Source organism: Manacus candei, unplaced genomic scaffold (assembly GCF_025592945.1).
Source record: "Manacus candei isolate 608988 ecotype Guabito, Panama unplaced genomic scaffold, ASM2559294v1 h1tg000022l, whole genome shotgun sequence".
Taxonomy (NCBI): domain Eukaryota; kingdom Metazoa; phylum Chordata; class Aves; order Passeriformes; family Pipridae; genus Manacus; species Manacus candei.
Window position 1 is genome coordinate 1,123,373 of NW_026138070.1, and position 27,962 is coordinate 1,151,334.

General features: G+C 48.1%; 1 protein-coding gene across 5 annotated transcripts in view; it reads right to left on the reverse strand.

The window, feature by feature from the left end:
* Positions 1 to 27,962, reverse strand: part of PRDM16 (PR/SET domain 16) — a 260,771-nt gene that overhangs the window by 177,987 nt on the left and 54,822 nt on the right. The window lies entirely within an intron of this gene.

Sequence of the window (27,962 nt, forward strand, 5' to 3'; positions counted from 1 at the left end):
CTACCATAAAGAATTTGGTTTTAAACACAGTAATGCTTAACCCAGATTTGGGATTGCTTAATCAAGTTTTAATTTATTCTGTCTCATTGACAAATAGGGTGGATTTTCCTATGAAATATATGCCAGGCCCAGTGTTCAAGTACACTAATCAAACACCCTTGGAAAGCAGAAGCTGCAGCAGGATGCTGTTTGGTGCTCCCCAGGAGGTGCTGGTGGGCTGCCCCCTGGTTCTGTGAGCCAGCTGCTCTGGAAATCACCCCCCTGAAGCAATCACCTCACTGAGGGGACCCAGCACTTCCCATCGGCACAGGCAGAACCAAAAGTCATCATGGAACCAACCCAGACTCTGGTGTGATCACCCGTGGGCTGCAGGGAGCAGGGAGCAGGGAATCGAGCACCAGCTCGGGCTGGAGCATCCCCAGACTCTCCTGCCCCCATCAAGGACTCTGCCTTGGCCAGGCCAGTTCTTCCTCTCCCACCCATTCTCCAGCCTGTCCTCAAACCCACCAGGCACAGGACCCACCTCTCCCACGGGACCACTCCCTGCCCAGGCTTGGTGTCAAGCCTGACTCCTGGAGCAGCTGGAGGCTGGGCTGGGCAAGGAAAGGACAGCAAGGCAGAAACCAGCCAGCCCTGGGGGAGCACAGAGGTGGCTTTGCCAAAGTTCTGTGCCCAGGAGCGCCCAGGGCACTCTGGATACATCCTTGAAAGAATGAAGGGAGGGATCCTCTACCTACCAATATTAAATGTTCATCCCCACTGCACCAGACCAAACCCCCCGATGCAAACACAGACACAAACTCCCCGAAAGCCTCCGTGCACCTGAGCACAAACAAAAGCCCCACCAACACTTGCCACATCCCATCACAACCGTAATAAAGATGTTTATAGTTTTAACCATCAAATAAAGTGCTTAATTCCACCGAGCTTGTCCCCTCCACTCAGTCACTCTCCACGGCTTCATTTAGCGGGCCAGCGGTAAAAAAAAATTCATTAATTTTTATTAACAGGGAGAGCCATTTGTTCCCTGTGACAATATTTGACTTGTCGAAATGATTTTCACCTCTGCCATGAGGTGCTCGCTCCCCACATACATCACCCGATTACTCCGGGAGCGGCCAGAGTTGCAGTCATTAGCCAGTGAATTAACGACAATCCACAGCGCTATTAATCACGCTGACAAAAGCGCTGGCTCGCTGCTGACCCGAGCACGGCTCTGGGACACGAGCACAGGGAAGGAGAGCACAGCCACGGGGCCAGGCAAGAAAGGAATTTTTTTTTTTTTCCCCCTTTTTTTTTCTTTTTTCTTTTTTTTTTTGGTTTTTTTTTTGTGTGAGCTGCTGAGGCAGGAAAAAAAGAGGGAGAGAGGAACGAGCCAGTAATGGTGGAGCAGAGACTAAAGGCAGTTGGGGTCTGCAAGGTAAGGTTTGGGGAGAGCACCTATCACTGGTCCTGCCATGCCCCCTGCAACTTCCCAGTGGGAGAGAGGGCAGGAATTTGGTCTTAAGCCAGCAGCACTTTGCTGTGGCCAGTTCTGGGAATTCTTGGAAGCACAGTTGGTTTCATCAAAGCCTATTCCCCAAGGCCTGTTCTCTCTCAGCCTGAAAATCTCAAGTATTACTGAATCCCTGAGGCTGGCAAAGCCCTCCCAGCCCATGGATCCCCCCTGTGCCCGATGCCCACCTTGTCCCCAGCCCAGAGCACTGAGTGCCACTGCCAGGCCTTCCTTGGACACCTCCAGGGCTGGGCACTCCAAACCTCCCTGGGCAGCCCCTGCCAAGGCCTGGCCAACCTTTTCCATGAAGAAATTCCTGCTGATGTCCAACCTGAACCTCCTCTGGTGCAGCTTGAGGCGGTTTCCTCTCACCTTTCACAGAGAACTGAACAGATCCTCCCATTCTACCTCCAAAATAATGGTCCCTGAGAACTGCTGGCTTCCAGATCCCAGAGCACTGGCCACTCGTGGCTGGGAACAGCTGGAAAGAAGCTGTCAGTGAACCCAGGGTGCTCCCTGGTGTACAGACCTGAGTGTTTTGCTGTAACGTGGCTTCTAATTTCAAGCTTTTGAACGCTGTGCAAAGTATTTAGAAAACAAACACACCAAACCCAACCACTGCAAACCTTTGAAACTGTAAGTTGTTTTCAAAGGCACAATCTTTGTGCTCCTTAGGACAGCAACCCACAACAACACAAGGATTTTGCTGCAGTTTTCAAACTGGGAAGTCGGCAGGAACAGCCAGGAAGGGAAATGTGAAGAAATTCAGCTCGGTACGAAGGCACGAGGAAGGAGATTCACACACACACTCCGAGGCAGGGGAAGAACAGGGCAAAGAATGAATCTTTGCAACGGTTTGGAATGTTCCTCCTGTCCTGGACAATCCATGGCAAGGAAAGCACATTCTTCCAGCCTTGCCCTGTCCCATCAGTCCTGTACTCCCACCACTGCAGCTCCAACAGTGAGACCATTGAACATTGAGAAGATAACAAAACCGTGGTGAGAATTCCAAAAATCCCTTTTGAAACTTTTTACTGCCCTTTCTTTTTTTTTTTTTTTCCCCATTCATGACCTAATAAGGGATTTAATGAAGGATTTTCAGAAGTGCCCAGTGGATTCTTCCCCCCAGTTGTGAAAGCACACACAGCCAAGCTGTAAAAGATGGTCATTCTCTCTTCAAAGCCAGATACCTGTTTTCTGCAAGAACAATCTCTTAAAAATCAAAACAGAGATAAAGAACCCGTCACTGATTTAAGGAAATTAATTCTTAAAGAGAGAATTTTATGGAATAATTTCTGACCCAGGACTGGTGTGACAGAGCCCCAGTTTTTGGGTGCTTGTGGTGTATTACCACCTCTAACAGACTGCAGGCCTCCATTGCAACCCCCCATCTCCTAATCAATTCTCTGCACTCTCCATCCCCTCCTTCCCTAAACCCCCTTTTTAAAAGAATTTTAAAAAAAGGCAGAACTTGTGAAAGCAGCAGAGCTGCCCCTGCCCAGGCCGGTGCCGTTTGGCTCCTACCACCCAGAACAACTCCAGAACCTGTTTCTCGTTACTCCCTTTCCCCGGTTAATTCCCCCTCTGCAGCAGGAATGTCGTCAGGAAAGCCGGGCTCGGAAATCCATGATTTCCTGCCGGTTAATTCAGTTCAGCCCAACGGGAGGGAAGGTGAGAGCACCGGGAACGTCACAGCCCCTGCGAGAGCCGGCCGGGCTCCAAGGGCTCCCAGGGCTCCCTTCTGCTGCCATTCCCTGCTCCCCCTCTGCTGCCATTCCCTGCTCCCCACAGCACCAACCACCACCTTGGGCCAGTTCAGGCTCCTCCACCCCGGAGCCATTCTGTCCCATTTACAACGCTCATGAAATCAAACACCAAAGCGGGACCAAGGAGCGGTGGAGGTGCAAACCACGGGCCCCACGAGGGGCTGCTCCCCCACCTGGGTTAGGGGAGGTTCCTGTGGCCTCCTCTCACTGAGGAACTCGGGCAAAAATAGCATTAATGGTAAAATTCTGCTTCAGTTTTGTGCTGCACAGATGCCTCTTTGGAGTCAGAGAACCCCGAAGTGGTTTGGGTTGGAAGGGACCTCAAAGCCCATCCAGTGCCACCCCCTGCCATGGGCAGGGACACCCCCCACTAGCCCAAGGTGCTCCAAGATCCATCCAACCTGGCCTTGGACACTTCCAGGGATGGGGCAGCCACAGCTTCTCTGGGTAGCAGTTGACAGTACCAGTATGTAACTCTAAATAAAAATAAAATGCTTATTTCGAGTGTTACGTTTTCAGGGCATCCACATTGTTTCCTGAAAAATCAACAGTGAAAAATAACAGCTATTTAGACACCTGGGTGACAGCACAAGAATTTTTCCTCTTAAAAAGAAAGCTTTGAGCTCCCTTTGCCAACAGTTAATATTTCAAACAACGTGGGACAATTGCTGGCCAGCAGAAGCAAAATGTAAAAATATTTTTATCTTAAATATTTTTCTTAATAATACCTTCAAAGGCAGACAAATGGTTTGTTCAACTGCAGTTGACTGTTCCTGCTGTGGCCTGGCAAACCCCAGTTGTAGGGGAGAGAAGCCCTTGAGTTGGTGTGTTACTGGTCAGGCTGGAATGTGGGTTATTTTGCCCTGGTATAGGGCCCAACAGAAGTATTTCTACAAGGAGCAACACAGGAGGAAGAATTGACTCCTGGATATGATCCTTGCTGTCATGGAATGTGATTTTTTTAAGTTCCTTTTTAAAGCAAAAAAATTAAAGAGTTCAGTACATATTAAATGACAGCAGGTTTTTTTCAACTTTTTTGATTAACTGAAAATAATAATTTTAAAATGTTTAGATCAATTCAATTCACAGTCAAAACTGTTTTTGTACGTCTGGGACATCTTAGTCCTTTTGTGCTTTCTCTTTTCTGCTTTTAAAATCGGGCCATTTCAGGTCAGAGCTCTATTTTTTAGCTTTTCTGAAATAAAATACTACAAAAAATATTCAGCTCTGGACATTTTTATAATTTTCCATTTTCTGATTGAAAAAAATGCTTTCCAAATTCCACCTCCGATATATTTTTTTCTTCTTTAATAGAACAACTATCTGTTTAAAAAAAAATACCCAACACTAATTAAACCTGGCCAGGCACTACACAGAGCTGGCAATTTGTCACTCGGGTCATCTCTGCTGGAATTTTAAGATTCATCAAGGTGTTCATGTGAATGTGGGCAAACTGAGGGTGACTCTGAACCTGATCCCCTCCATTGTCCACACCAGGTTCCTGCCAGGGCTGCCCTTGGTAAACAGGGATTGGAGACCCAGGGATCACAAAAAAGGAAAATCTGGCACTTGGTGTTTTTCCTGTGCCACTTTCTGGCTGCTTTATTTCTCCCTGTGAAACGCCTGGTGAACGAAAACATCCCGTGGCTCACAGATTTTTCAACTTAGGGTCTTCAGCCCCACATATTTTTCATATTACTCATATTCCCCTGCTTGAGTTAAACTCAAACAGGCCTGGAACAACTTCATTAACATAAAACCACATGATAATAGGAAACAGAGCCTTTTAATGGTTTATTTTCTTATTATCTTGTGATATATTTCATCTTCTCCCCCTTCCCAGAGTGCTACTACATTGTGTTTTCACTCTGCTGCCGGGCCCTGGCTGAGCCTGGCCTGAGTCCTGTGTGGTCCTGGCTCAGCTCAAGTTGGTCCTGACTAGCCCAGGTTGGTCCTGGCTCAGCCTGGTTTGGTCCTGACTCAGCCCACTGGATCACATTTGGCTTCAAACTCCCCAGTTTGGTCCCAGGGCGATCCCAAAGCCCCAGTAAAAGGTGTAAAATGGCCTGTGTTCAGTTCAAAATTAATATATCAAACACTATGTCCTATCCTGACATAACCCAAATAACCCCTGCACTGTCACACATCGTCTGGGAACAGCAAAAGAGTGTCTTTCCCCTCTAAATTTGGTAAGGATTCCTAGGTTGAGATGCTCAGGGAACACAGCAAGGGAAGCTCATTTGCAATAACACATTGGTTTTTTTTGGTCCCAAGACCACAATTTCAAAATTCAAGAGTTGCAACATTTTTTATCAGGGTTAAAGGAGTCTGAACTCCACGAGAAATTGCATCTGGTTCAGGATGGCTCTTCTGACCTATGCCAGTCATTCTTTTAATAATGACTAAATAAATCTTTACAGGATTTCTACTTTAAAATATTTGCCTTATTTCCCTTGCCTTTTAAAACACGTCTCAAAAAGCTTTCACAGCACCTTAAATGCTGAAGAATTGCTACAACTTCCTTACTATTTTGTACACAGTAAGTTAAACCTTAATTAATCAAAAAGCTCAAGGTAAGTGTACTATGTCTGACTATAAAGTACATTAACTTGGTATTCATTGACTATATTTGCTCTGTTGCTTGAGAGGCTCAGTAACAGCCTGAGACTCGTCTCTAAAAAGCCATGGCAATTCCTGGGATTCACATTCTATCACAGCTCAAAGTGGGCTCTCGGAATAAATGGGAGATGGAAATCAGTGAGATATATTAGCACCAGTCCATATTTTTCATTTCCCTCTGTCTGTGCTTCCAAAAGAATATTGGTGATGAATTTGCAAATGGTTCTGGATGATGACAGAGTTTTTTCCCCCTTCATTATTTATCCCCCCCACTGAACACCTCGATCAGGGATTACAGTGACAAATGCATGAATAAAAGGCAAAGACAATATTTGAGCACCACGGTGTAAATCTCCTTTTACGCATTATTAATTTAAAGAAATCCATTATCCCATCGAGCTCTGAGGGGAGGACAAGGTTACATAAGAACTGTTTGAGGCAGCTGGGGGTCACCTGAAGACAGAACCCCACTACCACCACCCCCTGATGCTCAGGCTCTTCTGGGAAATCTGCTTTGCTGTCATATTTTTTCCTCTCAATGTCTCTCTTTGCTTTTATTTAACAGAGGCAAGAGGTTGCTGACATCCTGGGCGAGTCCTGCCCACCTCAGACTGGGCACCACATGGGCAGAGAGGCGACCAGGGTGCCTCCAACGTGGATTATCCATGGGAGGAACAACAAATCAGGGGTGGGGGAAGAATAAACCCTCCTCTGCTGAGCTGCACGTTCACCCACTCACTGGAATTGCAAAGAGAAGAGATGGGAGAGGAAGGAGGGAGAAACCTGCACTTGCTGGAGAAGGTTTAAGTCTCTTGTGGACCTTTAATTCACCATGACCTGGACAAGGGCCCACACTTGTATGGCATGGGCCACCCACGAGCTGTGAGGTGGCAAAACTCCTGATCCTGCTCTGCCCAGGCTTCAAGCCTTCCATACACCCTTCCTGCAAAGCCTTGGAAGCAAAGGAGCAAAAAAATTACTCCTTCTCCCCTGTTTCCCCTTTTCTTCTCCCAAAGACAGGATTAAACCCTGGGCACCATCCTCTAACCCTGAGCCAAGCCAGGCTTTGCACAGAGTCTCCTCTCCACCCCTCCAGCAGCGTAGGAAGGGGAGGAAATGCTGCTCCTATCGAGAGGAAGGAAAGAGGAAAACAGATGGAAAGCACTCAGGACTGGAACAAGTGCTTTTTGAACAATACAGCAGGTCCCTTCTACTCCAAAATAACAGAACCCTTCTGTGGAAATCTCTGCACAATCAGGCCATCGACAACAAAGATAACGGGGAAATAATTCTGTGAACCTGGACCCAGAGCCCGTTTTGTGAGAGGCTCTAATCACCAGGCACCATCTCCATCCCGCTCCCATCAGGCCAACCCCAGCCCCTGCTTTCACTTGATTTATTTATTTTTTAGACCTTGCAACAAAAGAGCTGGGACTAAAATACTCCCAAGCTTGCACCTCCCAGGGGCTCAACAAAGAGCCACCCATGGGCAGGGATTTGTCACCAGCTCGGCCCTTGCTGGGACTGACCAGATTATCTCATGGGTTTGTGCCTTTTCACTGACAGTCTGCTGAGAGGTTCTATGTCTGATCCAGTTGAATCCTAATTCGATTGGAAATTCTTCCTAATTCACTGGGATTCTCTCTCCGTGTGTTTAAAGGACAACCTGAGCCTAAGGATAAGCAGCACTGTGTGTGTATATATATATATATATACACATATATATATGAATATATCCCATCTCAGCATACAACAGCTCTTCTGTTCCTGATGATGCAGCTCAGATGAATCCAAGTAAACACATAAAAGGGAGAAGATCAAATATGAAGCTTCTCAAAAGCCTGATAAGGGCTAAATTCTGACTTCATCTCCTTGTTCACTCAACAGTGTTGGTAAACAATCGCCAATATTTGAAATAACTTTTAGGAAAATAGTTAATTTGGATTCATTTTTTAGCTCATACATTTTGAAGTAACGTATGAGCTAAATTTCATTCCCCCATAGCTGAATGGACACTGGGAAATAAACACTTATCAAAGATACTGTTCTAAGCTTTCAAGAGTCATTTTAGATATCTCAGCATCTGCCACCCCACAGAAACACCAAAAAGGAAATGCCTGTGTAGAACGTGGGCACTTGCAGCTCTCTGAAAAATTGGGTTTCTTTAAGATGTTCAATATTGGAAACTTAAGCTCACCAGTTCCCTTTGAAAACGCAGACTATGGTTCATTGATTTCTTCCCTTCTGAACTGAGGAACTCAGTCAAGGGGGCTGAAAATAAGATACTTAATAGTAATTTTAAACCCCTAATTTGTTTGCCCTCCCCCACACTCCCTATACCTTCACAATAAATCCTTTGAAAAACTGGAAATGCTTTAGTGAAAAGACTGATGGGAAACGTTAAAAAATATCAGGCAAGAAACATGGAGTTATCTGTTATTTTAGGCAAAACACGTTTCCTGCTCTCTTCCCTTCAGACTCCCTTCCAGCCTGGTGCAGAGCTCGGGCCTCCAGCAGCTCTGCCCATCAGCAGGAGGTCACTCACTGGGGTACAACCCCCCTTCTCCATCCCCTCACCTGCCCAGAGCCCAGGAACCACAGCCAGAGGCTCCAGCCCCAGCTCCAGCTCATCCCTGGGAAGAGTTTAACCCAACCCAACCCAACCCCAGCAGCACAAACCCAACTGCACATTCCCACAGCTCCCACCAGCTCTGCAGGAGCAGGAAGGGCCACGCGAGGAACTCGAGGGGTTTTCTCATTTCTGGGACAGGGGACACCTTGTGTGAAGATTTTTATCCTCTGTAGGGACGTCAGCTTTTAAAACATTTAACATTTAATAAAATAGGACACCTGAAAGCCCCCACACTGCCACTTTTCACATCACCAGTGCCTGAAAAAAAACGCCACAGGAACTATTGCAAGATACTCAAATTTATGTAAAAATCAGGGAAATACTTCCATAACCCCTCAGTGAAGCCCATGAAAAGGGTCATTATTGCACCTCAGTGATCCTGTCCTCATAAAAAAGAAATTAGTGTGTTTAATAACAGTGCATAACGAAGACTGCAGAATAAAGCAGTGGATAATTTGTCAGTGATTAGAAGGTCAGTGGGTCAACTTGGGAACAATCAAGTGGCTTCACCTGAGGGGAGCCACGTCTGGGACAGGAGAAAGCCCCTCCTCTGTGCCAGTTATCTCCCCGTGGTGCATTATCAAAACAGAGCTGGAACTTATCAGTCACCAGGGAGCCCCAGGAGGTACCTGCAGAGCCCAGGGCCAGCCCTGCCATTCCCAGCCCTGCCATCCCCAGCCCTGCCATTCCCACGGGGGGTTGGAAGTGCAAACACTTCCCCCCCCCGTCTGTTTTTTCTAAAAAAAGGGCAAATTGCACTTTCATCACGAACTTCTACGGGATTACATCACCTCTGCAGGAATATTACTGCTGTCACCACAAGTGGGAAAGGCTGCAGAAATAACAGTGGTTTTGCTTGACCTGGTTTGTAATCCCAGCACTGCTTTCTGCTGATCCTGTCCAGGATAACTCCAGATCCCTTAAACACAGTGTCACGTTGGTGTCACTGCTGAACAAACCCCTCAAAAAACACTCACTGAGAAACCCAGAAAGGTGAATTACTGCCTGCCAGCCCTCAAATTCTAAATTCTGTGTTTTCCTGTGCACATTTGCTGGTATCACTTACAAGAGGCAGCCACGCTCTCACACTGGGCTGGCTCTTGTCAGCTGTAACCAGGGAGGAAAATGCAGAGCCCTGAAGTGCAGCTTTATGAGTTTCTGGGTATCCTGTATGTATTTGCACATACATTTTAGGGGCCAGTTTCATCTGGCCAATTCCCAGCCCAACTCCAGCTACAGCTTGTGTGTGTGGTGATGGCATCAATAGAGGCAAACACATATAAATAATAAAAAAATTAATGCCATTCACTCAATTCCTTTCTAACACAGATTAAGGAAGGTTAAACGTATTAGCAACTATTTTCAGTGCCCATGTGCACACACAGAATCAGGTAAAGCATCTCTGTTTCATAAGATCAGGTTCCACTCAGAGCCAGGGGACAGAAAAGCTCACTGAATTTGAATTGATAATAACACTGTGACTTGAGCTCCAAGGAATTCCCTCCCCCCACAACCACCTTTTTTTTTTTTTTTGGTAAAAATAATTAAATTGGACGGGGCAAGATACCTGATCAGTTAACTTTTCCATTCCTGCATTTCCAAGGAAATAAAATCTAGCAACAAGTTTGGGTTTTTTTGTAAAAGATGGTGTTCTATGCCAGTGGGTCAGTGGCCAATTTAACCATAACAAATAATAGTCTAGTCTTTCAAAGTTTCAACTCTTTTTTTTTTTTTCTTTTTCTCTGAAGGGGAAGAAGGAATCCAAGTGCTGGAGGACAGTTTGGGTTTCCTCTGCACCCCGGCCCTGCCAAGTCGCGAGCGCGTTTCCCTCTGCCTGGCGACCACATCTCCCTGAGAACATCTGCAAACTGAGCCTCAGACAGCACACCCCTGACAGCATCCGGGGGCAGCTCTGCCCCGGAGTGATGTCATTTCACAGCAGCACAAAACCCGGGCAATATTCAGGTTCGGAGCAGCTTCCCCGGCCCTGCTGTTTGCACTCGGTGGGTTCGGTGGCTCTGGCTGCAGAGGAGTTAAAATATTTCGGTTCTGAGTTAAGGAACAGTAAAGGTTTTAGTCCAGAGACACTTTTTTCCTCCTTCCCGATGGTGACTGGCTTCCCCTGCACCCCTTTTGTTTTGAGAATTTTGGAGTATGCAGACTTGTGTAATGCAGAGATTGCTTCCAATTTAATTTAGTTGTTTTGTCTTTTATCATAATGGAAACGAGCACAGGATCCTTCCCAGGCTTTCTGCCATGTGAGAGGAGGCAGAGTTTACCCTTGTGGCTCCCCAGAACAATGGGGGAGGGAGAGCAGGGGGAGAAGGATTAAATAGGATGCTAAGGGAGGGTCATACAGCAACTTCTGCAGGGCCAGCAAACCCCAAAACTGCTCCTGGACTCTGGGAATGAACATTTGCCCAAGCACCACACACAGTGTGCTGGATGTCAGCTCCCAACAATCTAGAAGGAATCACACTCAGGGCACTGGTTTCTCAAACAGCTCATTTCAGCCTTTGGCTGGTCAGGCTTTGACCCACGAAGGTGCAAACACAGGGCTATGAGAACAGACCTTCCAAAGTGACCTGCAGGAACCTGGGGCTGGTCACTGCAGACACCCCCACAAACCAGAGCTGGGGCTGGACAACCAACCTCCTTCAGCAGGAGAATAACAAACAGTGGCTGATGCCTTCTGACAGGATCAATATTTGAACTAATCATCATCCGGGGGAAATATGTGAAGCTTTCAGGATTTACAGACACTTCTCCCAGCCCCTGGAGCCCAGCCAGGCACTCACCAGAACATTGTGCTCCAAAGCACAAATCACACTACAGGTGCAAAGACAACCACGTGGGGGTTTCCCTTCAGCTACACCCCAAAACTAACAGTTGGTTTCCAGGGCAGCTGGAGCTCACAGACCTTGGTGAAATGGCACATTAGACAGTAGGGCACCTGATTTTGGTGGCAGAGGCACTTCTGCCTGTGGGAACAGACTTGGAGTTCATCCCATTCCCAGCAGACAGTCTGTTTGGTCAGATGAAAACTTCCAAGGAACATCCCACTGAAGGGATGAAAGGATGAAGCAAATCCCAAGGACCAGAGGATGTACGACTGCTCGTGCCTCTGCTTCTGCTCTTACACACACTGGGCAAATTCATGGCTTCTGGCACCAACTGCAAGGGATTATGAACCCAACAAGAAGGTTTTATCCTGCTGGACAAAATGTGTGTCAGGATCAAATCACCTCACCCTGTTCTTCATATGTGAATAAACATCTCTGTCAGCATTAGTGATTCCCACTGTAGTGCTTTGTCTTGCCTTTAATTCTCTACATTTTACAGTAAAGTAACTGAAACTCCTCTTGGAAAGGAGGGAGAGGTATGGGAACTTCAAGGCACACAACATCCTTTGTGTAATAAAACTAAATTAACAGCACCCTTAGTGCAAACAATGTTCAGAGAAGAGCAGGCACAGAACTTCATCCCCTGGGCATTCTGGCCACAGTGGTGACAGGACACTACATTCAGCCACAAACACTCATCCTTTCACTGTGTACTGGGTGTAAATCATGTTAATATTTGCATAAACCCAGGGCAGACACAGTCCTGCCTCGTGGGAGCACCCGAGGGACTCGCCCTGTAAGGATGCAACAGGTTATCAGTGAATTAGAACCATTACTTAACAATATGCCCAATCCCCGAGGATTTGAGGACATACAGCACAAAAATCAGCACATTCAGAAACTTTCCCAAAGCTCTTTCCCAGTGGGCTGTGTGAGCCATGTGACCTGGTAATCCCTGTGGAACAGAGGGAGCAGATTACAGGGAATCAGAGCATGCAGTTCCATTGGATTACAGCACATCACAAACATGGCAGGAGACACTCATGGGCTGAATTATTGGACAAATTCAAATACCTGCTCCTCCTTCCCTTGGCCAACTCCTCGGCCAGAGCTTCCAGCGATCTGCTGGAAAGCCCTGCAGGGCACCAGGATCCTGATTATGCTGCTGAACTCTCCTCTAAACGTGATTCAGCAAGACCCAGCCTGCACCCCTGGAAGTGCAGGAGCACTTCAGCTACAGGGTTAAAGGGGTGGAGAGGGGAGAGGAAGAAACCCCCACACGACACAACACAAACAGAGCCAAACCCTTCCCAGGTATTTGTCCACCTGCTTGGACTGCACAGGACTGTGGCAAAGCAAACAAAATCCCTGTGCTATCAGCAGATAGCACAGTTCATGGTTAACTTCAAGTAGCACAGAACACACCTCTTCAGAAACAGCAGCGGCTCAAACAACTCCAGAAAGAAATGAAAGCCCACACACGCACCAGCTTTGGAAGGGGGGTGTCCCTGGCTTCCAAAATCCAACCCCAAAGTGCACGAGATCACTGCTGCTGTACTTACACACCACGACTGGGCAAGACTGGAATGTTTCCCAATCCCCACCGAGCAGCACTTCTCAGGTGGCTCATTTTCACTACGTCAAGCCCAGGAGCCCAGTGGATTCTTTCTGCTCTCCAGATCCTCACTCCAAGCAGGCTACAAACCTCTGGGGTGGTTTGTGTCTCTGATAAGGGTGTGCAGTGCATCTCACCCAGTGTTTTTGTGGGTGGGCCCTTCAGACAGGACTGAACCACAAGGACCAGCAGGCACAGCAGCCACTGCCCCGTGTCAAGGACGAGGAGGGCTCAGGGGGGGTTTGCTCCTGCTGCTTTATGCCTTTCACACTCCAAACCCTCTGCTGTGGAGCACCCACACTGACAGACCTTCCCCTGCCCACAGCAGCCTTTCCCCCAAGCCATCCTTACTCCTAAATGGAAGACTATAAAACGTCTTTATTAAAGTTTGGTCCCGGATCAGCACGAGGGCAGCAGCACTGTGCCTCTCAGTCTCACACACACATCTCCCCCGTGCTGAAGGCAGGCAGGGGGGCTGTGATGGCTCTTTCCACCCCCCTGATTTATGGGTGTCCCTGGCTATAGGTCACAGGAATGAGCAGCACCTGGGGAGCGCTGCCAGAGCCCGGCCCGGCGGGAGGGAACCCCAGAGAGCAGGGACAGAACTGCCCCTGCCCGGGCAGACAAATTAGATAATTAAATGGAAACAGGCGAGATAAATTGCACTTTCTTAATTGGGTTATCAAGAAACAATAGTGACTATGAATGACCTCACTGTCTGTGTAGTCTAACACTTCTCTCTGTAGGAACTAGGAGGGAGTTATTCGTCTAGGCCGGGGTTATTGTTGGCCTAGAAAATGAATGTTTAAGAGCAACTGAGTTTTTTCCTCTCACCAGAAGCCATTACAGATAAAAATCTAGGTCTGCTGATTTGGAGGTAGGAGTGTGCATGGCATGGAAAGAAAAGGATTGCATGAACCTGGCACTAAAATTTAATAGCCCTCTCACCAAAGTGAGCTGATGTGCAGGTCATTGGTGCTAAATCTGGGCTTGCTCACACCCACGAGTTTGTCATCACTTGAATTGTTCAAAGAAAATGGTTTTGTGCTCTGTGCCTGTAGGGAGAGAGAAAATTCTGCTGTGCTGCTGAGATGCTACAGAGAACACAAGGGACAGGAGGCAGGAGACTGGGAATGAGTCACTCCCCAGCCAGGCCAGAAAAGAACCCATAATTGGGATTTTATGGCTCAAGTCTTCCCTGCTCCACAAAATCATGAGTGTGCATCTTCATGGGAGTTGGCACTGGGAGAGGGGAGGATGGGAAAGAGGAGGAAAAGTTCTCAGTTTCAAGTGATGGAGATGGAAGCACTGAACAGCCTCAGGAGCACAGGATCTGAACCAGTGCATGCTGAGCAGGGCTGGCAGGTCAGGGCATCCTGAAGCATGGCCAGGATCAGCCAGGGTGACTCCCTGGCCCTCCTCACTCCCCATTTGCCCCTGAGTTCACACAAGAACTTGGTTCTGTCCTACCTGCACGGCTAAAGGACTGTCAAAAGCTGCAACACCAAATCAAACCTCTTCTTTTCCTCCCTTACAGGGCCCTGCACCACGTTGGTTTGTATTTAGTAAATACTACATTTTAACAGGAATGAATAATTCACAAAAAATGCTTCACCTTCATTGCCAGGCAAAGTGGCCATTGATGTCTTTGTTCTGCAGTGCTGAACACAGACCTGGGGAAGCACTGCTCCAAAAGGAGCCTGTGTAGCCACTGAGCCAACCAAATATTTAGTCATGTCCCCTCTTCAGCAAAAATTGAGTTACATCCACCTCTCACCACGCTGCCACAGAACAGAGCCTAAAGCTCTCCAAATTCTCTACTTTAAAACAGTTCTAGTAATGCCAAGCTCTTGGTATTATCTGTGGAGCTTTCACTCCATCACACTCAGATCCAGCTCAAAAGGAAAAAGAAAAACAAACAAAAAACCATCCTCAGAAGTGCTTTGGAGCAAACCAAACCATACCAAACAACTGCCATGCTCCCAGCAGAGCACCCAGGGAGCCAGTGCAGGGCTGGGAAGCTGAGCATGTACTTAAAAGAACATTTGAAAAAGGCCCCAGCATATGGCTTATGTTTAGGAGCCTCCTTGATTCAGTGAGCCCCAGGCTACGGCTCCTTGAAGCCCAACTTGGGCCTGGTTGTCTGCGTGCTGTGTTTTGTTAAAGTAGCCCCTTTCCCCTCCACTGAGTTAATAAATGTTATGATCTTACTTGTGCTCAGTTATTAACATCCTGCAATGGATTCTAATTCCACACACACTCCCATTTACTTCTGTTCCCTATTTAGGACACCAAAAGGAGCTGGGCTTGACCAGGGAACAGCAAAAATGCATTACAGGATGTTTGCAGCTTGTTAGTTCAAATTTTAAGCACTTCCTCAAAGGCAGTGCTACCTAAAGCTACTTTTATTCAAGGTTCCTATTAAGAACCCGCATTCTCTCTCCTTATTTTTATTCAAAATGACAGGAAACTAAAAACATCAAGTGTAGACCTTCTATTTAAGCCTCCAAGAGATCTGATGAAAAACATGACTGGGGGCTGCTCCAAGAACGTGTTTAAACTCTCTGACTATGAAAGGGCACTGACAATTCCTCAGCTGGTGACCCAGCGTGGGACACTGGCACGTTTGGGCATTTTGAGACCCAAACAATAATACCAAAAAAAACAAAGGAAGACTTTTCTTTTTCTTCTGCACCTCGTGTTCAAACGTCTCAAGGTGTCACCTGGGCAGTGTCTCCACCCTCACTGCAGCAGGGAGGGACTGGCATCCTCAATTTTGGCAATAAACAGCCTGAGGCACAGAGAAAAACAGAGCCAAGGTGGCATCCTGTGGCCCCCAGACAATGGGTGCTTGGGGGAAAAATGATTACAGAGAGGAAAGGCACGGCCTGGTTGCCCAGCTGAAGGCAGACACGTGCTCTGTGCACAGCCCTGGCACCTCCCTGTGTCCCAGCCCATCCAGCATTAACAGGCTGGCTGAGAACTGGATGCTCTCTGAAAGAAAAGATGACAAGACTTTCCACCTTGACAAGTATCAGGAATTTAGTCCATCAGACACCAGTTTCCTCAGAGCCCCTGAGGGTGTTGGTTGGATCCACGCAGAGAACAGGCAACTGGAGAACATCCCAGTGCTGTTCCTCCCATTCCCACAGGCAGAGGAACCCTGTCCCCTTTTTACTTTTCAGGGAATTCTGAGAAGAGAAGTTGTTCCCAGCATTTTTATATAAATGGATTTTTCTCTATTGGTGGATGGAACTCTGTTCCCCCAAAAACAATACCTGAAAAGGGCTATATTAAATCAACCATCTCTACAGGAGAAAGTCTAACAAGGTAACTACAAGCATGAATATTAGTGTGGCAAAGTCTTCTTTTATCTTGTTAATATCAGGCATCCAAACAAATCTTTAATCATGTACAACTTTGAGTTTCCTGTGACTGAATTCAAGCAGAGTAATAATTACATTCAATTCAGCTCAAATCAGATAGTTTTTCTCCTATTTTTTTTAATAAATTAATTACATAATCCCCCCAAGTGCTACCAGAGAAGTAAAATTTGCTTTTGAATCCCCTCAGCCCCATCTCAAAGGAAGGAAGCCGTGAGTGCTCCCCCAGAAGCAGTGCCCCTGACGTGTAATGTCCCTTTCTGCATGAGATCAATGGATGTGGGTCCAACATAAAAACCCCAGTTACCATTTGGGAGATTTACATGAACCTTCTGCAGTCCTGCTTTATAGGCAAGCAGGGGAGAGTTAATTATTTCTCCAGAATTTATCTTCTGGATGGATATTCCCCAGCTCTGCTGCTCACCCTGCTCTGCAATGAACTCTGCACTTCCCTACTTTTCTCCCAGGAAGAGGCAATCGAAGACAAAAGCCTGCAAATGATAGACAAGGGCAGAGGCCACGTCCAACTTTGATATCTTGTTGATAACGTATTGTACAATTAGATCAATTTGACAATTTCCATTATGGCTGATAAAATATTTATTGAGCCTTGGAGATGATGTCTGATCCCTGTGCCATTTGTTTCACTAATGGGGGAGATATTTACCAAATCAGTGGAAAGCATTCAAATTCCAGATCCTCATAGCCTCCCCAACATTAGATTTGCAAATTACTGGCTGGAGCCATAAATTAGAGGCGAGCCCAGCCAGGCTGATGCCAGGCTGACAGGGTAGGTGGATGGCTTGCGATGACATTGTTTCACAGGAGCATTAATCATGGCAGGAAAGAAAATACTCTCAAATTGGTCCATAAGTCTAAATATTAAGGAATGAGAAGCAGGTTGCCGGGAGATAGCTTTAGCTGCAGCTGGAAAATTAGGAAATGAAAAACCCTTTCTATTATTTAACAAATCATCTTAATAATGTTTTATGCTGTAGTGCCAGCAAGCAAAGGAAATTCCTATTCTTTCCCATTTGCTCTTTATCCTCATTGCTCTTTAATAGGAATATTAATAATCTGAGGATTGGTGCAGATGCAGCCCGAGCTGTATTTTTCTTCTGCCATAGCTTCAGTAAAAAAAGGATAAATAGTGAGAGAAAAGAGAATTTTATTTCCGTGTTTAAACTGTTTGCTTTGTCAGCAACACCAACAGGGGCTTTAGCTCCTCTTCTGTTCTGTTCAAGGTCAAGCACACATTTACTTATGTGCAGGCCAAACTTATTAAAATCCCACAAATCAGATAAACAGCAGAATCCAGCTTACCATGGAACAGTGAGAGAGAGGTCTGTAATCTTAGGGGGGAAAAAATACATGTATCATTGTTGCTTAAATACGAGCCCTGCTGATTAACTTAAGAGCAAAGCACCACCTTCCAGGGCTGATTATACAACGAAGAGCTTAAAATGCTCCCTGCTAAGGGCACTGTCAGCCCCAGAGCTGAGAGTGCCCTGGCCAGGGAGATTCATAGCACAGCACCACTGGGGAAGCTGAAGGTGACATATTTGTCTGGCAGACATAATTAAAGGTATAATATTGGTGCTAGAGGTCAGAGCTGTAGAGTCCTAAGGCAAAATCACTTGGAAGGAAAGAGTTCTGAAATAAGGGAATGAAGGATGATGCTGGTCAAGAGCCTGACACGTCCCAGCAGGTCGAGGGGGGGGTTCTCCTGAGACCCCCACCTGCAGCACTCCCCCAGCACAAGGACATGGAGCTGCTGGAGGAACCCCAAGGGTCGGAGGGGATGGAGCAGCTCCCCTGGAGCCAGGCTGGGAGAGCTGGGGCTGCTCAGCCTGGACAGGAGAGGGTTGTGTGGAGTCCTCAGGGCACCTTCCAGGACAGGAGAGGGGCTGCAGGGAAGCTGGAGAAGGGCTGTTCTGCAGGGGCTGGAGGGACAGCACAAGGGGGAATGGGTTCAAATCAAAGGAGGGGAAATTTAGGTTGGATATAGGGAAGAAATTCTTGACTGGGAGGGTGGGGAGGTTCTGGCTCAGGTTGCCCAGAGAAGCTGTGGCTGCCCCATCCCTGAGAGTGTCCAAGGCCAGGTTCAGCTACTACTCAGTGCCTAAATAGTATCTGGGCATCACAGGCCCAGCTTTTGGACACACTGTTGGAATTAGGCCTCTACTTTCCCTTCAGAAATTGGTGGGAAAGCCAGAGGAGGGTTCATGGAGGACCATGAGAATGGGCAGGGAACTGCTCCCGTGGTCAGTCACCTACAGTCTGGCAAATAAAATGCTAAAGAATGGGTTTGCCTCGAGCTCTGCCCTCTGTCAGAGGCTTTGGCACTGTCTCTGCCTGCTGGATTGGTGGGTTCCATCAAAATGAGCAGCACCAGGTGACCAGAATGGTCTTGTGCCATGTAACCCCCTCCTCCCCTTCCCAAGGGAAGATGTAATTTCCTTTTTTCACTGGGGAAAAATGTCTTAATCACCAGGGCCTGCAGATTGTCAACCTCCCCTGATGAGTGAGTGAGTGAGACAAGAAAACGTCCCCATCAGCTGAACTACTGCCTGAAGGTTTAAAGATGCTCTTTCCATTTGCAGACTGGGTGCAAGTAAAATAAGAGCTGCATCTTCTCAGCACCTTTTCTGACATCCAAAGAACCTTTAGCTCAGCATCATCAAAACAAACAAGAGATTCCCCCTCTCTCAGGTGAGCACCTGATGGGGTTATTGTGCAGAGGAGTCACACAAGCAGCACATCTCAAAACAGAGCAATGTTTGTTGTGAAGGACGTTCTGAGGATCCCCAGCACTCCCTGCACACCTGAAGTGGCTGCTGCTTCCCACTGTGTCCTGGTGTCTCTGCTCCCCGTGACACCTGAGCAGTTTGCACTGGTTTGTGCTCCCCTTAGGCCAGGGAGAGTTATTTGTCAGCACAGGACACATTTCCTATATGAGAGGTTACATTTCAGCAGGAGAGGGAATTCACCTCCAGGTTCTCAGGAAAGCCCTTGTTACCCTCATGGATTCCTTGGAGGAGGAAAGGAATGGTGTGTGCAAGACAAGAGCTCAGGGAAGCTTCTCTCAGGATGCTCTGGGGCTCAGAAAAAAAGTTGAACTCCTCGTTGCTTCTTAAAATCTGGCACAGCTCTCCAAAGGCACCTCCATGCTCACGCCTGTGCACTTTGCCAAACCACCCCAGACTCCAGACAGCAATAAATCCCTTCCCATTGCCCTCCCCGAGCCCCTCAGCCAGCGATCCCCAGTGCCAAGGGGAAGGTCACTACACCTTTAAGAGGGAACTCTGAGCAGCGCTGCCTGTTGGGTCCCAGATAGCACAGTTATTGTCCTGTGGCTGTCTGGCAGCCCCTTCTGTCCCTTGGATTTATCTCACACACATGATGCAGCTTTGTGGAGGGGATCGGGAGAGACTTTGCATTCCTCTGGTGGGATGAGATGAGTGTGTGTCTAAATCTGTTCCATATGACCCACCTCACATGGTCGCTGTCTCGCCGATTCACTCCCAAAGGTCAAGAACTATTTCAGCTGAGGCTTCAAACTCAAGGGGTTTGTTAATAAAGGAAAAAACCCTACTGACAGAATTAGGACTTCATAAAGATACTGGGAACGCTCCTTGTCCTCCTGCATCCATGTGTTTAAGGAGCAGAGCAGGTGCAGGAGTGAGGTTGCCTTTGTGGGGCTGGGGGTGCAGTGCCCAGGGTCTCACAACCTTTCCACCTTCTGAGCCTTAAAACAGTCTGGGATGACTGAAATCCTTCCAAGTCCAACAGAATCCACTAAGTCGAGAGGGTTTCTCAGCAGATTTTTAACAAATAGCAATAATTTATGAATTAGTTGAGACACTCCTGTTTTGCTCCTGACCCAACAGGACCTGGAAGTGCAAAGCAGTGCAGGAAAGCGAACCAAAACCTTTGCAAAATGTAAAGATTAAACAAGCTGCAAACCATTTCCAAAGGCCTCCCAGTTCATCTGGCTCCACAATGAGCTGCTGGGAACCAGTGGAGGGGAATGGGGCCAATATTGCCCCAATTTTGTTCAGCAGGTTTGTCCCCCCCCCAGGCCACAGCCCTGACGGTCAAATCAACACTTCCAACAACAAACAGCTCACAGGGAGTTTATCTCTGGCAAACCAGCTCCCCTTTCCCTGGCCAGCACAGCCTCACAGCACACTCCACTCCCATATATATATTTTTGGGAGGCTGTGACAGACACCACATCCCAGATTTCAGGATCAGCAAAGCACTGACATTTTTGCAGGGAGAGAATCTGAGGGACAGGTGTAAAGCACACCTGAGATTTTCTGTTGTAAACTATGATTTTTAGAATTTCAATCTCTCTAAATAGTTGACGTTTCAAATCATAAAAAGAACAAAGCAGAGAAAGAAAAAGAACAGAGAACTAAGCTTGTAGCCAAGGCTGCTGCACTTTCCCCTTGCCAAGGTCTGAAGATCATCAGAGACAGAGCAGTGAGTGGCACCACACGAAGGTAAAATGCTTAGAAATACTTCTGCTCTCAGGGAAAAGAAAATCAACCCTATTTTTAATCAACAGGTAAAAGGAAGGTTTAGGTGGCTGGTTTCCATCTTATTATTTCTGCTGAAGTTTGACAGCAAAAGGGCTGCTCTGCAGTTGTGGGCTCCAGCTCTTTGAGGGATTTGTAGGTAGTATGGAAATACCTGTTTCTCATCAGGCAATATGACTCCTGTAATTACCAGTGATTCTCAGACAGGGATTCTGTTTAATGCCACTCCTATAGAAACAAACTAACCAAGATAAATCTATGAAAATTGCCATACTTTAAAAAAAAAATCCATATTGGCATTGGTTGGGATGATTTGAGGCTCTAATGTCCGAATACAGACAGGCAATATAAGAATTCATTCAGGAACACTATTAGAAAATCTGATTGTTGCTCCCAGTTTCAATGGCAAAATCCATCCAGCATCTCTAAATCAGGTTTGACACATCCTGCTCCATTCTTGGTCCACAGGTCTCACACAGACCACCAGCCAGGGCCAGAAGGAAAACTTCTGGGCCAGTGGCCTGTGCGTGACCTCCACGGACTCAGAACTGTGGTCACCATTTGAAGTCCCCCCAGTGCTGCATATTCATGAGGAGCTTTTATCCCCTTCAAGGAAACGTTCACAGATTCACAACTGACCATCTCACTCAGAGCTGGTCACACCCAGGGCAGCAAACAGGCACCTCGTGCAGAATCAGCACCTTGACTCCTTTCCTGGTGAAGATGCTTAAAATATTTCCCATTTGCATGTGCCCGTCGTGAAAAGTCACAGAAGGTTTGGGCTGAGAGGGACCATCCAGTTCCAACCCCCTGAAGAGACACCTTCCACTGTCCCAGGTTGCTCCAAGCCCTGTCCAGCCTGGCCTTGGACACTTCCAGGGATGGGGCAGCCACAGCTTCTCTGGGCAACCTGTGCCAGGGCCTCCCCACCCTCCCAGGGAAGGATTTCTTCCCAGTATCCCATCTAACCCTGCCTTCTGGCAGTGTAAAACCATTCCCCCTTGTCCTGTCACCATCTGCCCATATAAAAGTCCCTCTCCTTCCTTTCACAAGCCCCTCTCAGGTCCTGGAAGGCCTCAATAAGGTCTCCCTGAAACCTTCTCTTCTCCACGCTGAGCATCCCCAGCTCTCTCAGCTTGGCTGAAGGTCTCAGAACTACCTCAGGGCAAGATTTAGGAGCCTGCATTCATTCTCAGGGGTCACAGGAACGTGCAGAAGCTGAAGTGCTGCCCAAGGTCAGAGGCATCTGTTCCCCAGCAGGTCGGGGCCACCCCGAGGAGCTCGGGGCTCCCTCCCAGCAGCACCGGCAGGATCACTGCCCCAGTTTCAACTCTCCCTCAGAGAAACCTTTCACAAACTTGTGTCTCCAGCAGCCCTGGTGGGTGGTCAGTGTTTTCACTGCTGCACTGGCAACTCGGAGGTTTAATCCCCCTGCTAATTCCCGGCCTGACTCGCTTTGCTGGCGATGGATAAGTCGTGTTCCCGGGTCCCGCACACGGTGACCGGACACCACCTCTCCAGGGCTCACCAGCGAGCTCCTGCCTGAACAAAAGGCAGCCTGTTTGGTCACCCTTCCTTCAGAGAGGCTTAGGAACATTTTTGTCATTTTTGAACAGCTAATATCTCGCAGAGGGATGGAGGGGGGGGAAAAGGTTGTCTAATCTCTTTAAATTTAATCTTTACTTCTTGAAAAATCTGAGCACAGATGCTTAGTGCTGGACTATGTTCCATTAGACTAATTAGGTCAAGATTACCCAAAACGGTATGACTCCACCAACTCAATTTAAATTCCCTCCCTCCCAGCCCTAAACTTGCACTGTTTGGAATTTTACTCCCTTTTTCCTCTCTGCTCCCCCAGAGAGCACAAAGTGTGTGGGCCCCTGTTATTGGAAAGAACCAACAAACAAACAAAACACCTGAGTGAAGGAACATGGTGGTGAATTCCAGAATCCCAGAATGGCTGGGCTGGAAGGGACCTTGAAGATCACCCAGTTCCACCCCTGCCATGGCAGGGACACCTTCCATCAGCCCAGGGATGCCTCCCACCAGCCCAGGTTGCTCCAAGCCCTGTCCAGCCTGGCCTTGGACACTTCCAGGGATGGGGCAGCCACAGCTTCTCTGGGCAACCTGTGCCAGGGCCAAACCACCCTCCCAGGGAAGAATTCCTTCCCAATATCCCATCTAACCCAGCCTTCAGCCTCTGGTCTGAGTCAAGCTGGGTGTTTGCTTCTCCTTCTCACCATCAGCACAATCCTGGTGACTGGCAACAACCTTTAGGAAAGGCTTTATCAAAATTTCTCCTTAACTTTGGAGTAAGGGCTTTGAGAAGGTCAAAAGTTCCACAGAATTTTAGCAAGAGGAAGCCTGAAGCAATTCATTTTTCATCCCACAAACATTTAAACACAGGCATAACTTTACACTCTTGTTCACCCAGTGATGCATATCAAATGTGAGCTTGTTGTCATTTCCTTTCCTTGAAAATATGTTTTATCCAACTTAATATGGAATTTGTTTAAGACACAAGATCAGTTATTAATATGTTCTTTCAATTTTGGGAAGATATGAATATCTCCTTTGGCTGAGCAGCATAATAGTCCATTTATCAGTGAGGAAAGTCTCTGGGGGAATGAGATTTTTATTTCAAATACACTTTAGCAGTTATTGGAAAAGATTCAGCGTTTTTCTTGGAGAAATATGTCATTAAAGGAGAAAGATGAGGGAAATGCTTGTATGCAACACAGGCTTTTCTCTGATAGCAGCCTGGTGCCCGTCTGGACAGATCCCTGAGGACACAGCAATCCCAATTCAAGCCCGAGTGCAGCTCTGCCTGCACAGAGCCCATGTCTGGACCGAGACCTTGGAATGTCAGCTCCCAAATCTCCCTGGCAATTGCATCACACCCCCTCCTGATATGAAAAAGCTCCAGTGCAGGCAGGCAGTTCCCTCCTCTTTCTATTTTAGGGACTCTAAAGGAGTCCTCTGAGGAGAGAAAATAAAGGCGGCAAAAACCCAACAACGGCAAAAAACCCAAACCACGCAACTGCAAAAAACCCCAAATGCTGCATTTCAGCAGGAAAAGTGGGAGAGGAGGGAACCTGAGAGGTCAGTGAGCTGAGGGGTAGCAGATGAAGTCTGATGGTATTCTACAATATTTCAGTGAATTCTATGGCATGAAGTACAACATGAAATACAACACATATTTGATCTCTCTCACACTAACTCATAGTGAAGTAATAAATATTTCCCTACAGAATAATTTCCCTGGAAGCAGAGATTTACTGTAACCCAAATGGCAATCTGCTCATTTCAGAGCATTAAAAGCTAATCAGCCTCTCACTAGAACTTGGATCACTGGGAGAAGATTCCACTGCACAAGTCCCAGACAGTATCCATAGTGAAAAAACAGCTAGAGATGTTTTTCATCCACTAAGTTGCGGGCACGGGGCTGATTTTTGTTCTCTTTCTAGCCATCCAGAAGACAGGAAAAAATAAGATTATTAAAAGGAAAACAATAAACAATGGTGGCCTTTTAGCGACTGGGTGGTTATGTTTAGAACTAACATTTCCAAAATAAAATCGACAGGAACTAAACACAATCATGCTTGGGTCAAACAAAACTTCTGCAAGTAAAACAATGAAAACTGTACTGGCTACAGCAGAATTCCCTGCCCTGGAAAGGTTAATTCTCTCTCACCCTCACAGATCCAGAAAAAAATTCTGTATTTGCTGCATCGAGAAAAGATAAATAATATCTTTCTGATAAACCAAAATCACGTGTGGCAAAGAAGAGAATATAAAAGAAAAAGTGTGCAAAAGAAATTTGGGGAAGGTGGACTTCTGGCAAGTACAAACACAAGCGTTAATGGATTTTTTAATAACTCTGGGCCACACAGTAATAGGGAACCACCTGCCAAAAGCACAGCAAGGTCAAGTAAGTGTCACATCCCTGTTACAGCCGGAGAAATTCTGTGATCACCGGCTCTGACCTTCCCCAGCACTGCCACTGAGACACTCTCACACAGCAGCACAGCAGGTTCAGAACCTGCTTTCTTTAAACGTGTTTATTTTGTTGCACATTCCACCAAAAATAAACACCATCCCCTTGTGATGCCCACACTTGTCCCCTTCCCAGCCCCCTCTGCGAGCCCACGATCACTGGAGTGTCATAACACACTTGGAGCAGAACAAACCATCCAGTGTGTGTGTGTTTGGGGAAAAAAATCCATCACTGGGGCTCCCCTGGCTGCCAACAGCTGAGTGGGGACGTGGGGGGTGTGGGGAGGAGCAGCACCTTTGGGGAGGAGCAGCACCTTTGGGGCTGTGTCCCCACCTGCCCCGAGCTCAGCCCCGCAGCAGAACTCGCCTCGGCCACCTCACTCCCTCAATGAGCATCACAGAGTATGCTGGGCTGGAATGCACCCACAAGGATCATTCAAGTCCAACTCCTGGCCCTGCACAGACACCCCAACAGTCCCACCCTGTCCCTCAGGGCATTGTCCAAACCCTCCTGGAGCTCTGGCAGCCTTGGGGCTGTGCCCACTGCCCTGGGGAGCCTGGGCAGTGCCCAACCAGCCTCTGGGGGAAGAACCTTTTGCTGAGATCCAACCTGACCCTGCCCTGGCACAGCTCCAGCCCTTCCCTGGGTCCTGTCCCTGCTCACACAGAGCAGAGGTTGGAGCTGCCCCTCCTGCAGAGGCTGCAGATGAGCTCTGACCTCAATCTGCTCTTCTCCAGCTGAACAAACCAAGTGACCTCAGCCACCCCTCGTGTGGCTCCTCTAGACCCTTCACCATCTTCGTAGCTGTTCTTTGGGCACTTTTCTGGCCCTCCTGGCTGCCGGGACACCCTTCTGGCACGGCCCAGGCCAAGCTTTGTCCCCGGGCTGGGCATCGCCGGGTCCTGCCCAGCCCCCTGCCCACGCGGGGACCCCCGGCCGCCCACCCCAGCCCCCGAGCGCTGCTCCCCTCCAGCTTCTCGGGGCAGGTCAGAATATTTAAACAGTTGTATATTCACAGCCCACAATGGAGGGCCGAGAATTACCCAAGGACAGGGTTAGCCGTGCGATCAATGCATAATCAGATAACTGCTCCAGCTTTTTTACAAGTCTTTAAGCAAAGATCAGCCACTCAAATTCTAATTCCTTTTGCTAATTAAGCAGCCTGTTAATTGCTCTCGGGGTCTCTAATGCCATGTCATTATGCTTTTTAACAGCCTGCTTGACATCAATAGGGCTGCGAGCTCCACACAAACAAAGCGGGCACCCAGCACTTACTGAATTAGGCGACCGCGGGCGCTGGCGCGGCGCCTCCCGCGGGCGGCACTTGGGTACCGCGGGGCAGCACTTGGGTACCGCGGGGCAGCACCGGCATCCCCCCGGGCCGCCCTCCCAAAACGGGCGGGACGCGCGGGGAGAGCCGCAGCATCCCCCGGTGCCACCGCCCCGCACAGCCCCGGCCCGGGGGGACCGCCCGGCCCCGGCCCCAGCCCCCAGCCACAGCATGTGGCTCCGGCCGAGGGATTCGTGTCCACACTCCGTCATTCCCGCAGGAATTCCCCCGCTGAGCCGCTGGGTGGGGGGCCGTGGGTGCCCTGAGCTGTGCCCGCACCCCAGCGGGGTCCCCAGCAGGGACATCACCGCAGGGCACGGCACCGCGGGGTTTGTCAGTCCCCGCTCCCGGGCTGGAAAAGCTGGATCCAGCGGCGTGGAACGCGCGGGGCCCTTCCCCAGCAGGGGAAGGGGCGTGTGAGGAATTCCTGTGCCCAGAGAAGCTGTGGCTGCCCCAGCACTGCAAGTGCCCAAGGACGGGGCTTGGAGCAGCCTGGAAGAGTGGAAGGGGGTTGAATTAGACACCTCTGCAGAGACCCTGCAGCCACTCCCGGGAGTGGGGACATCGTTCTCCCTGAGCCACCAGCACTGCAGCCCCAGAGCACACCTCTGCCTCAGCTCAGCTCCTCCCACGGCTGCTTTTAGCACTGGTTTTTAAGTAGGCAGAGTACGACTGAATTCATCCCTTCTTAACGTTCCCACCTTATCTTGCGACAAAAGGCCGGAGCTGCCCAGCTCAGGGGCAGGTACAGGGGCCCGGATCACAGTGGCTGCTCTATTCAGCCCTGAGAGCAAAACAGGATCATTAGTTAGGAGAGGTCAAGTTAAAACTCTGCCCTACAAGCACTTCCAGACCCTGAGAACTGCCCTTAGGAATCTCGCTCTTGATGTGAGACCACCTAAAAACACACTGATCTTCCCTGTTACCGAACAGCCACATCATTCATGTCACACACAAGAAAGGAAGGGAAGCAAGAAAACAGCCTCGACTCCCCTGCCTCTCAGGAATAATGATTACAGACAGCACAGAGATCTTGGCATCCTTAACACATCAGTATCTGCATGGCCCACACTACAGCTGAGGAGTCACTGCTGTAACACATGGAAAATATTTTCAGTTATACCCAAAATACATAAACTGTGATGTTGCAAACCAGGACAAGTCTGGGGGAAGTATAAAACCATGAACAACTTGCTAGACCAGACCAAGATCTTCACTGAAGCAGAGTCAAAACAAAATAACTAAACCAAGTGTGATTGTGCTGGATATGCCCAAACTCAACTCTTCTTTCAGTCTTTATTTTTATGCCCCTTAAAGAAATTGCCAGTAAGCTGAGGGAAGAATTCTGCACACAAAGATGTATCCAAAAATCCAGTAGCATAATAAAAGTAACTCACATCCTAGAAAGAATAGGAGTAGGTATAAACCATATGTTAACAGCAGTTGTTTCTTAAGAAAACTGAGGTCTCAATTTGGAAAATGCATATTCATATTCCTAATTTTCCACTGGTTTGTAGTTCAGGACATAGGCATGTGATTTAAGATGATTTAATGTCCTCATGTGGATGAAGCTGAGCAGAGTCCTAAACCACAGGTACAGCAACTCAAAGTGCTGGGGAGAACAGGAATTTAAACCAGTGTCCCTCTCACTGCAGGTAAATACTGTCAGGATGGGAAACACTCCCCCAGTGCTCTCCCTCTGCCAGGGAATTGTCCCAGGACCATTCCACCTGCCCAT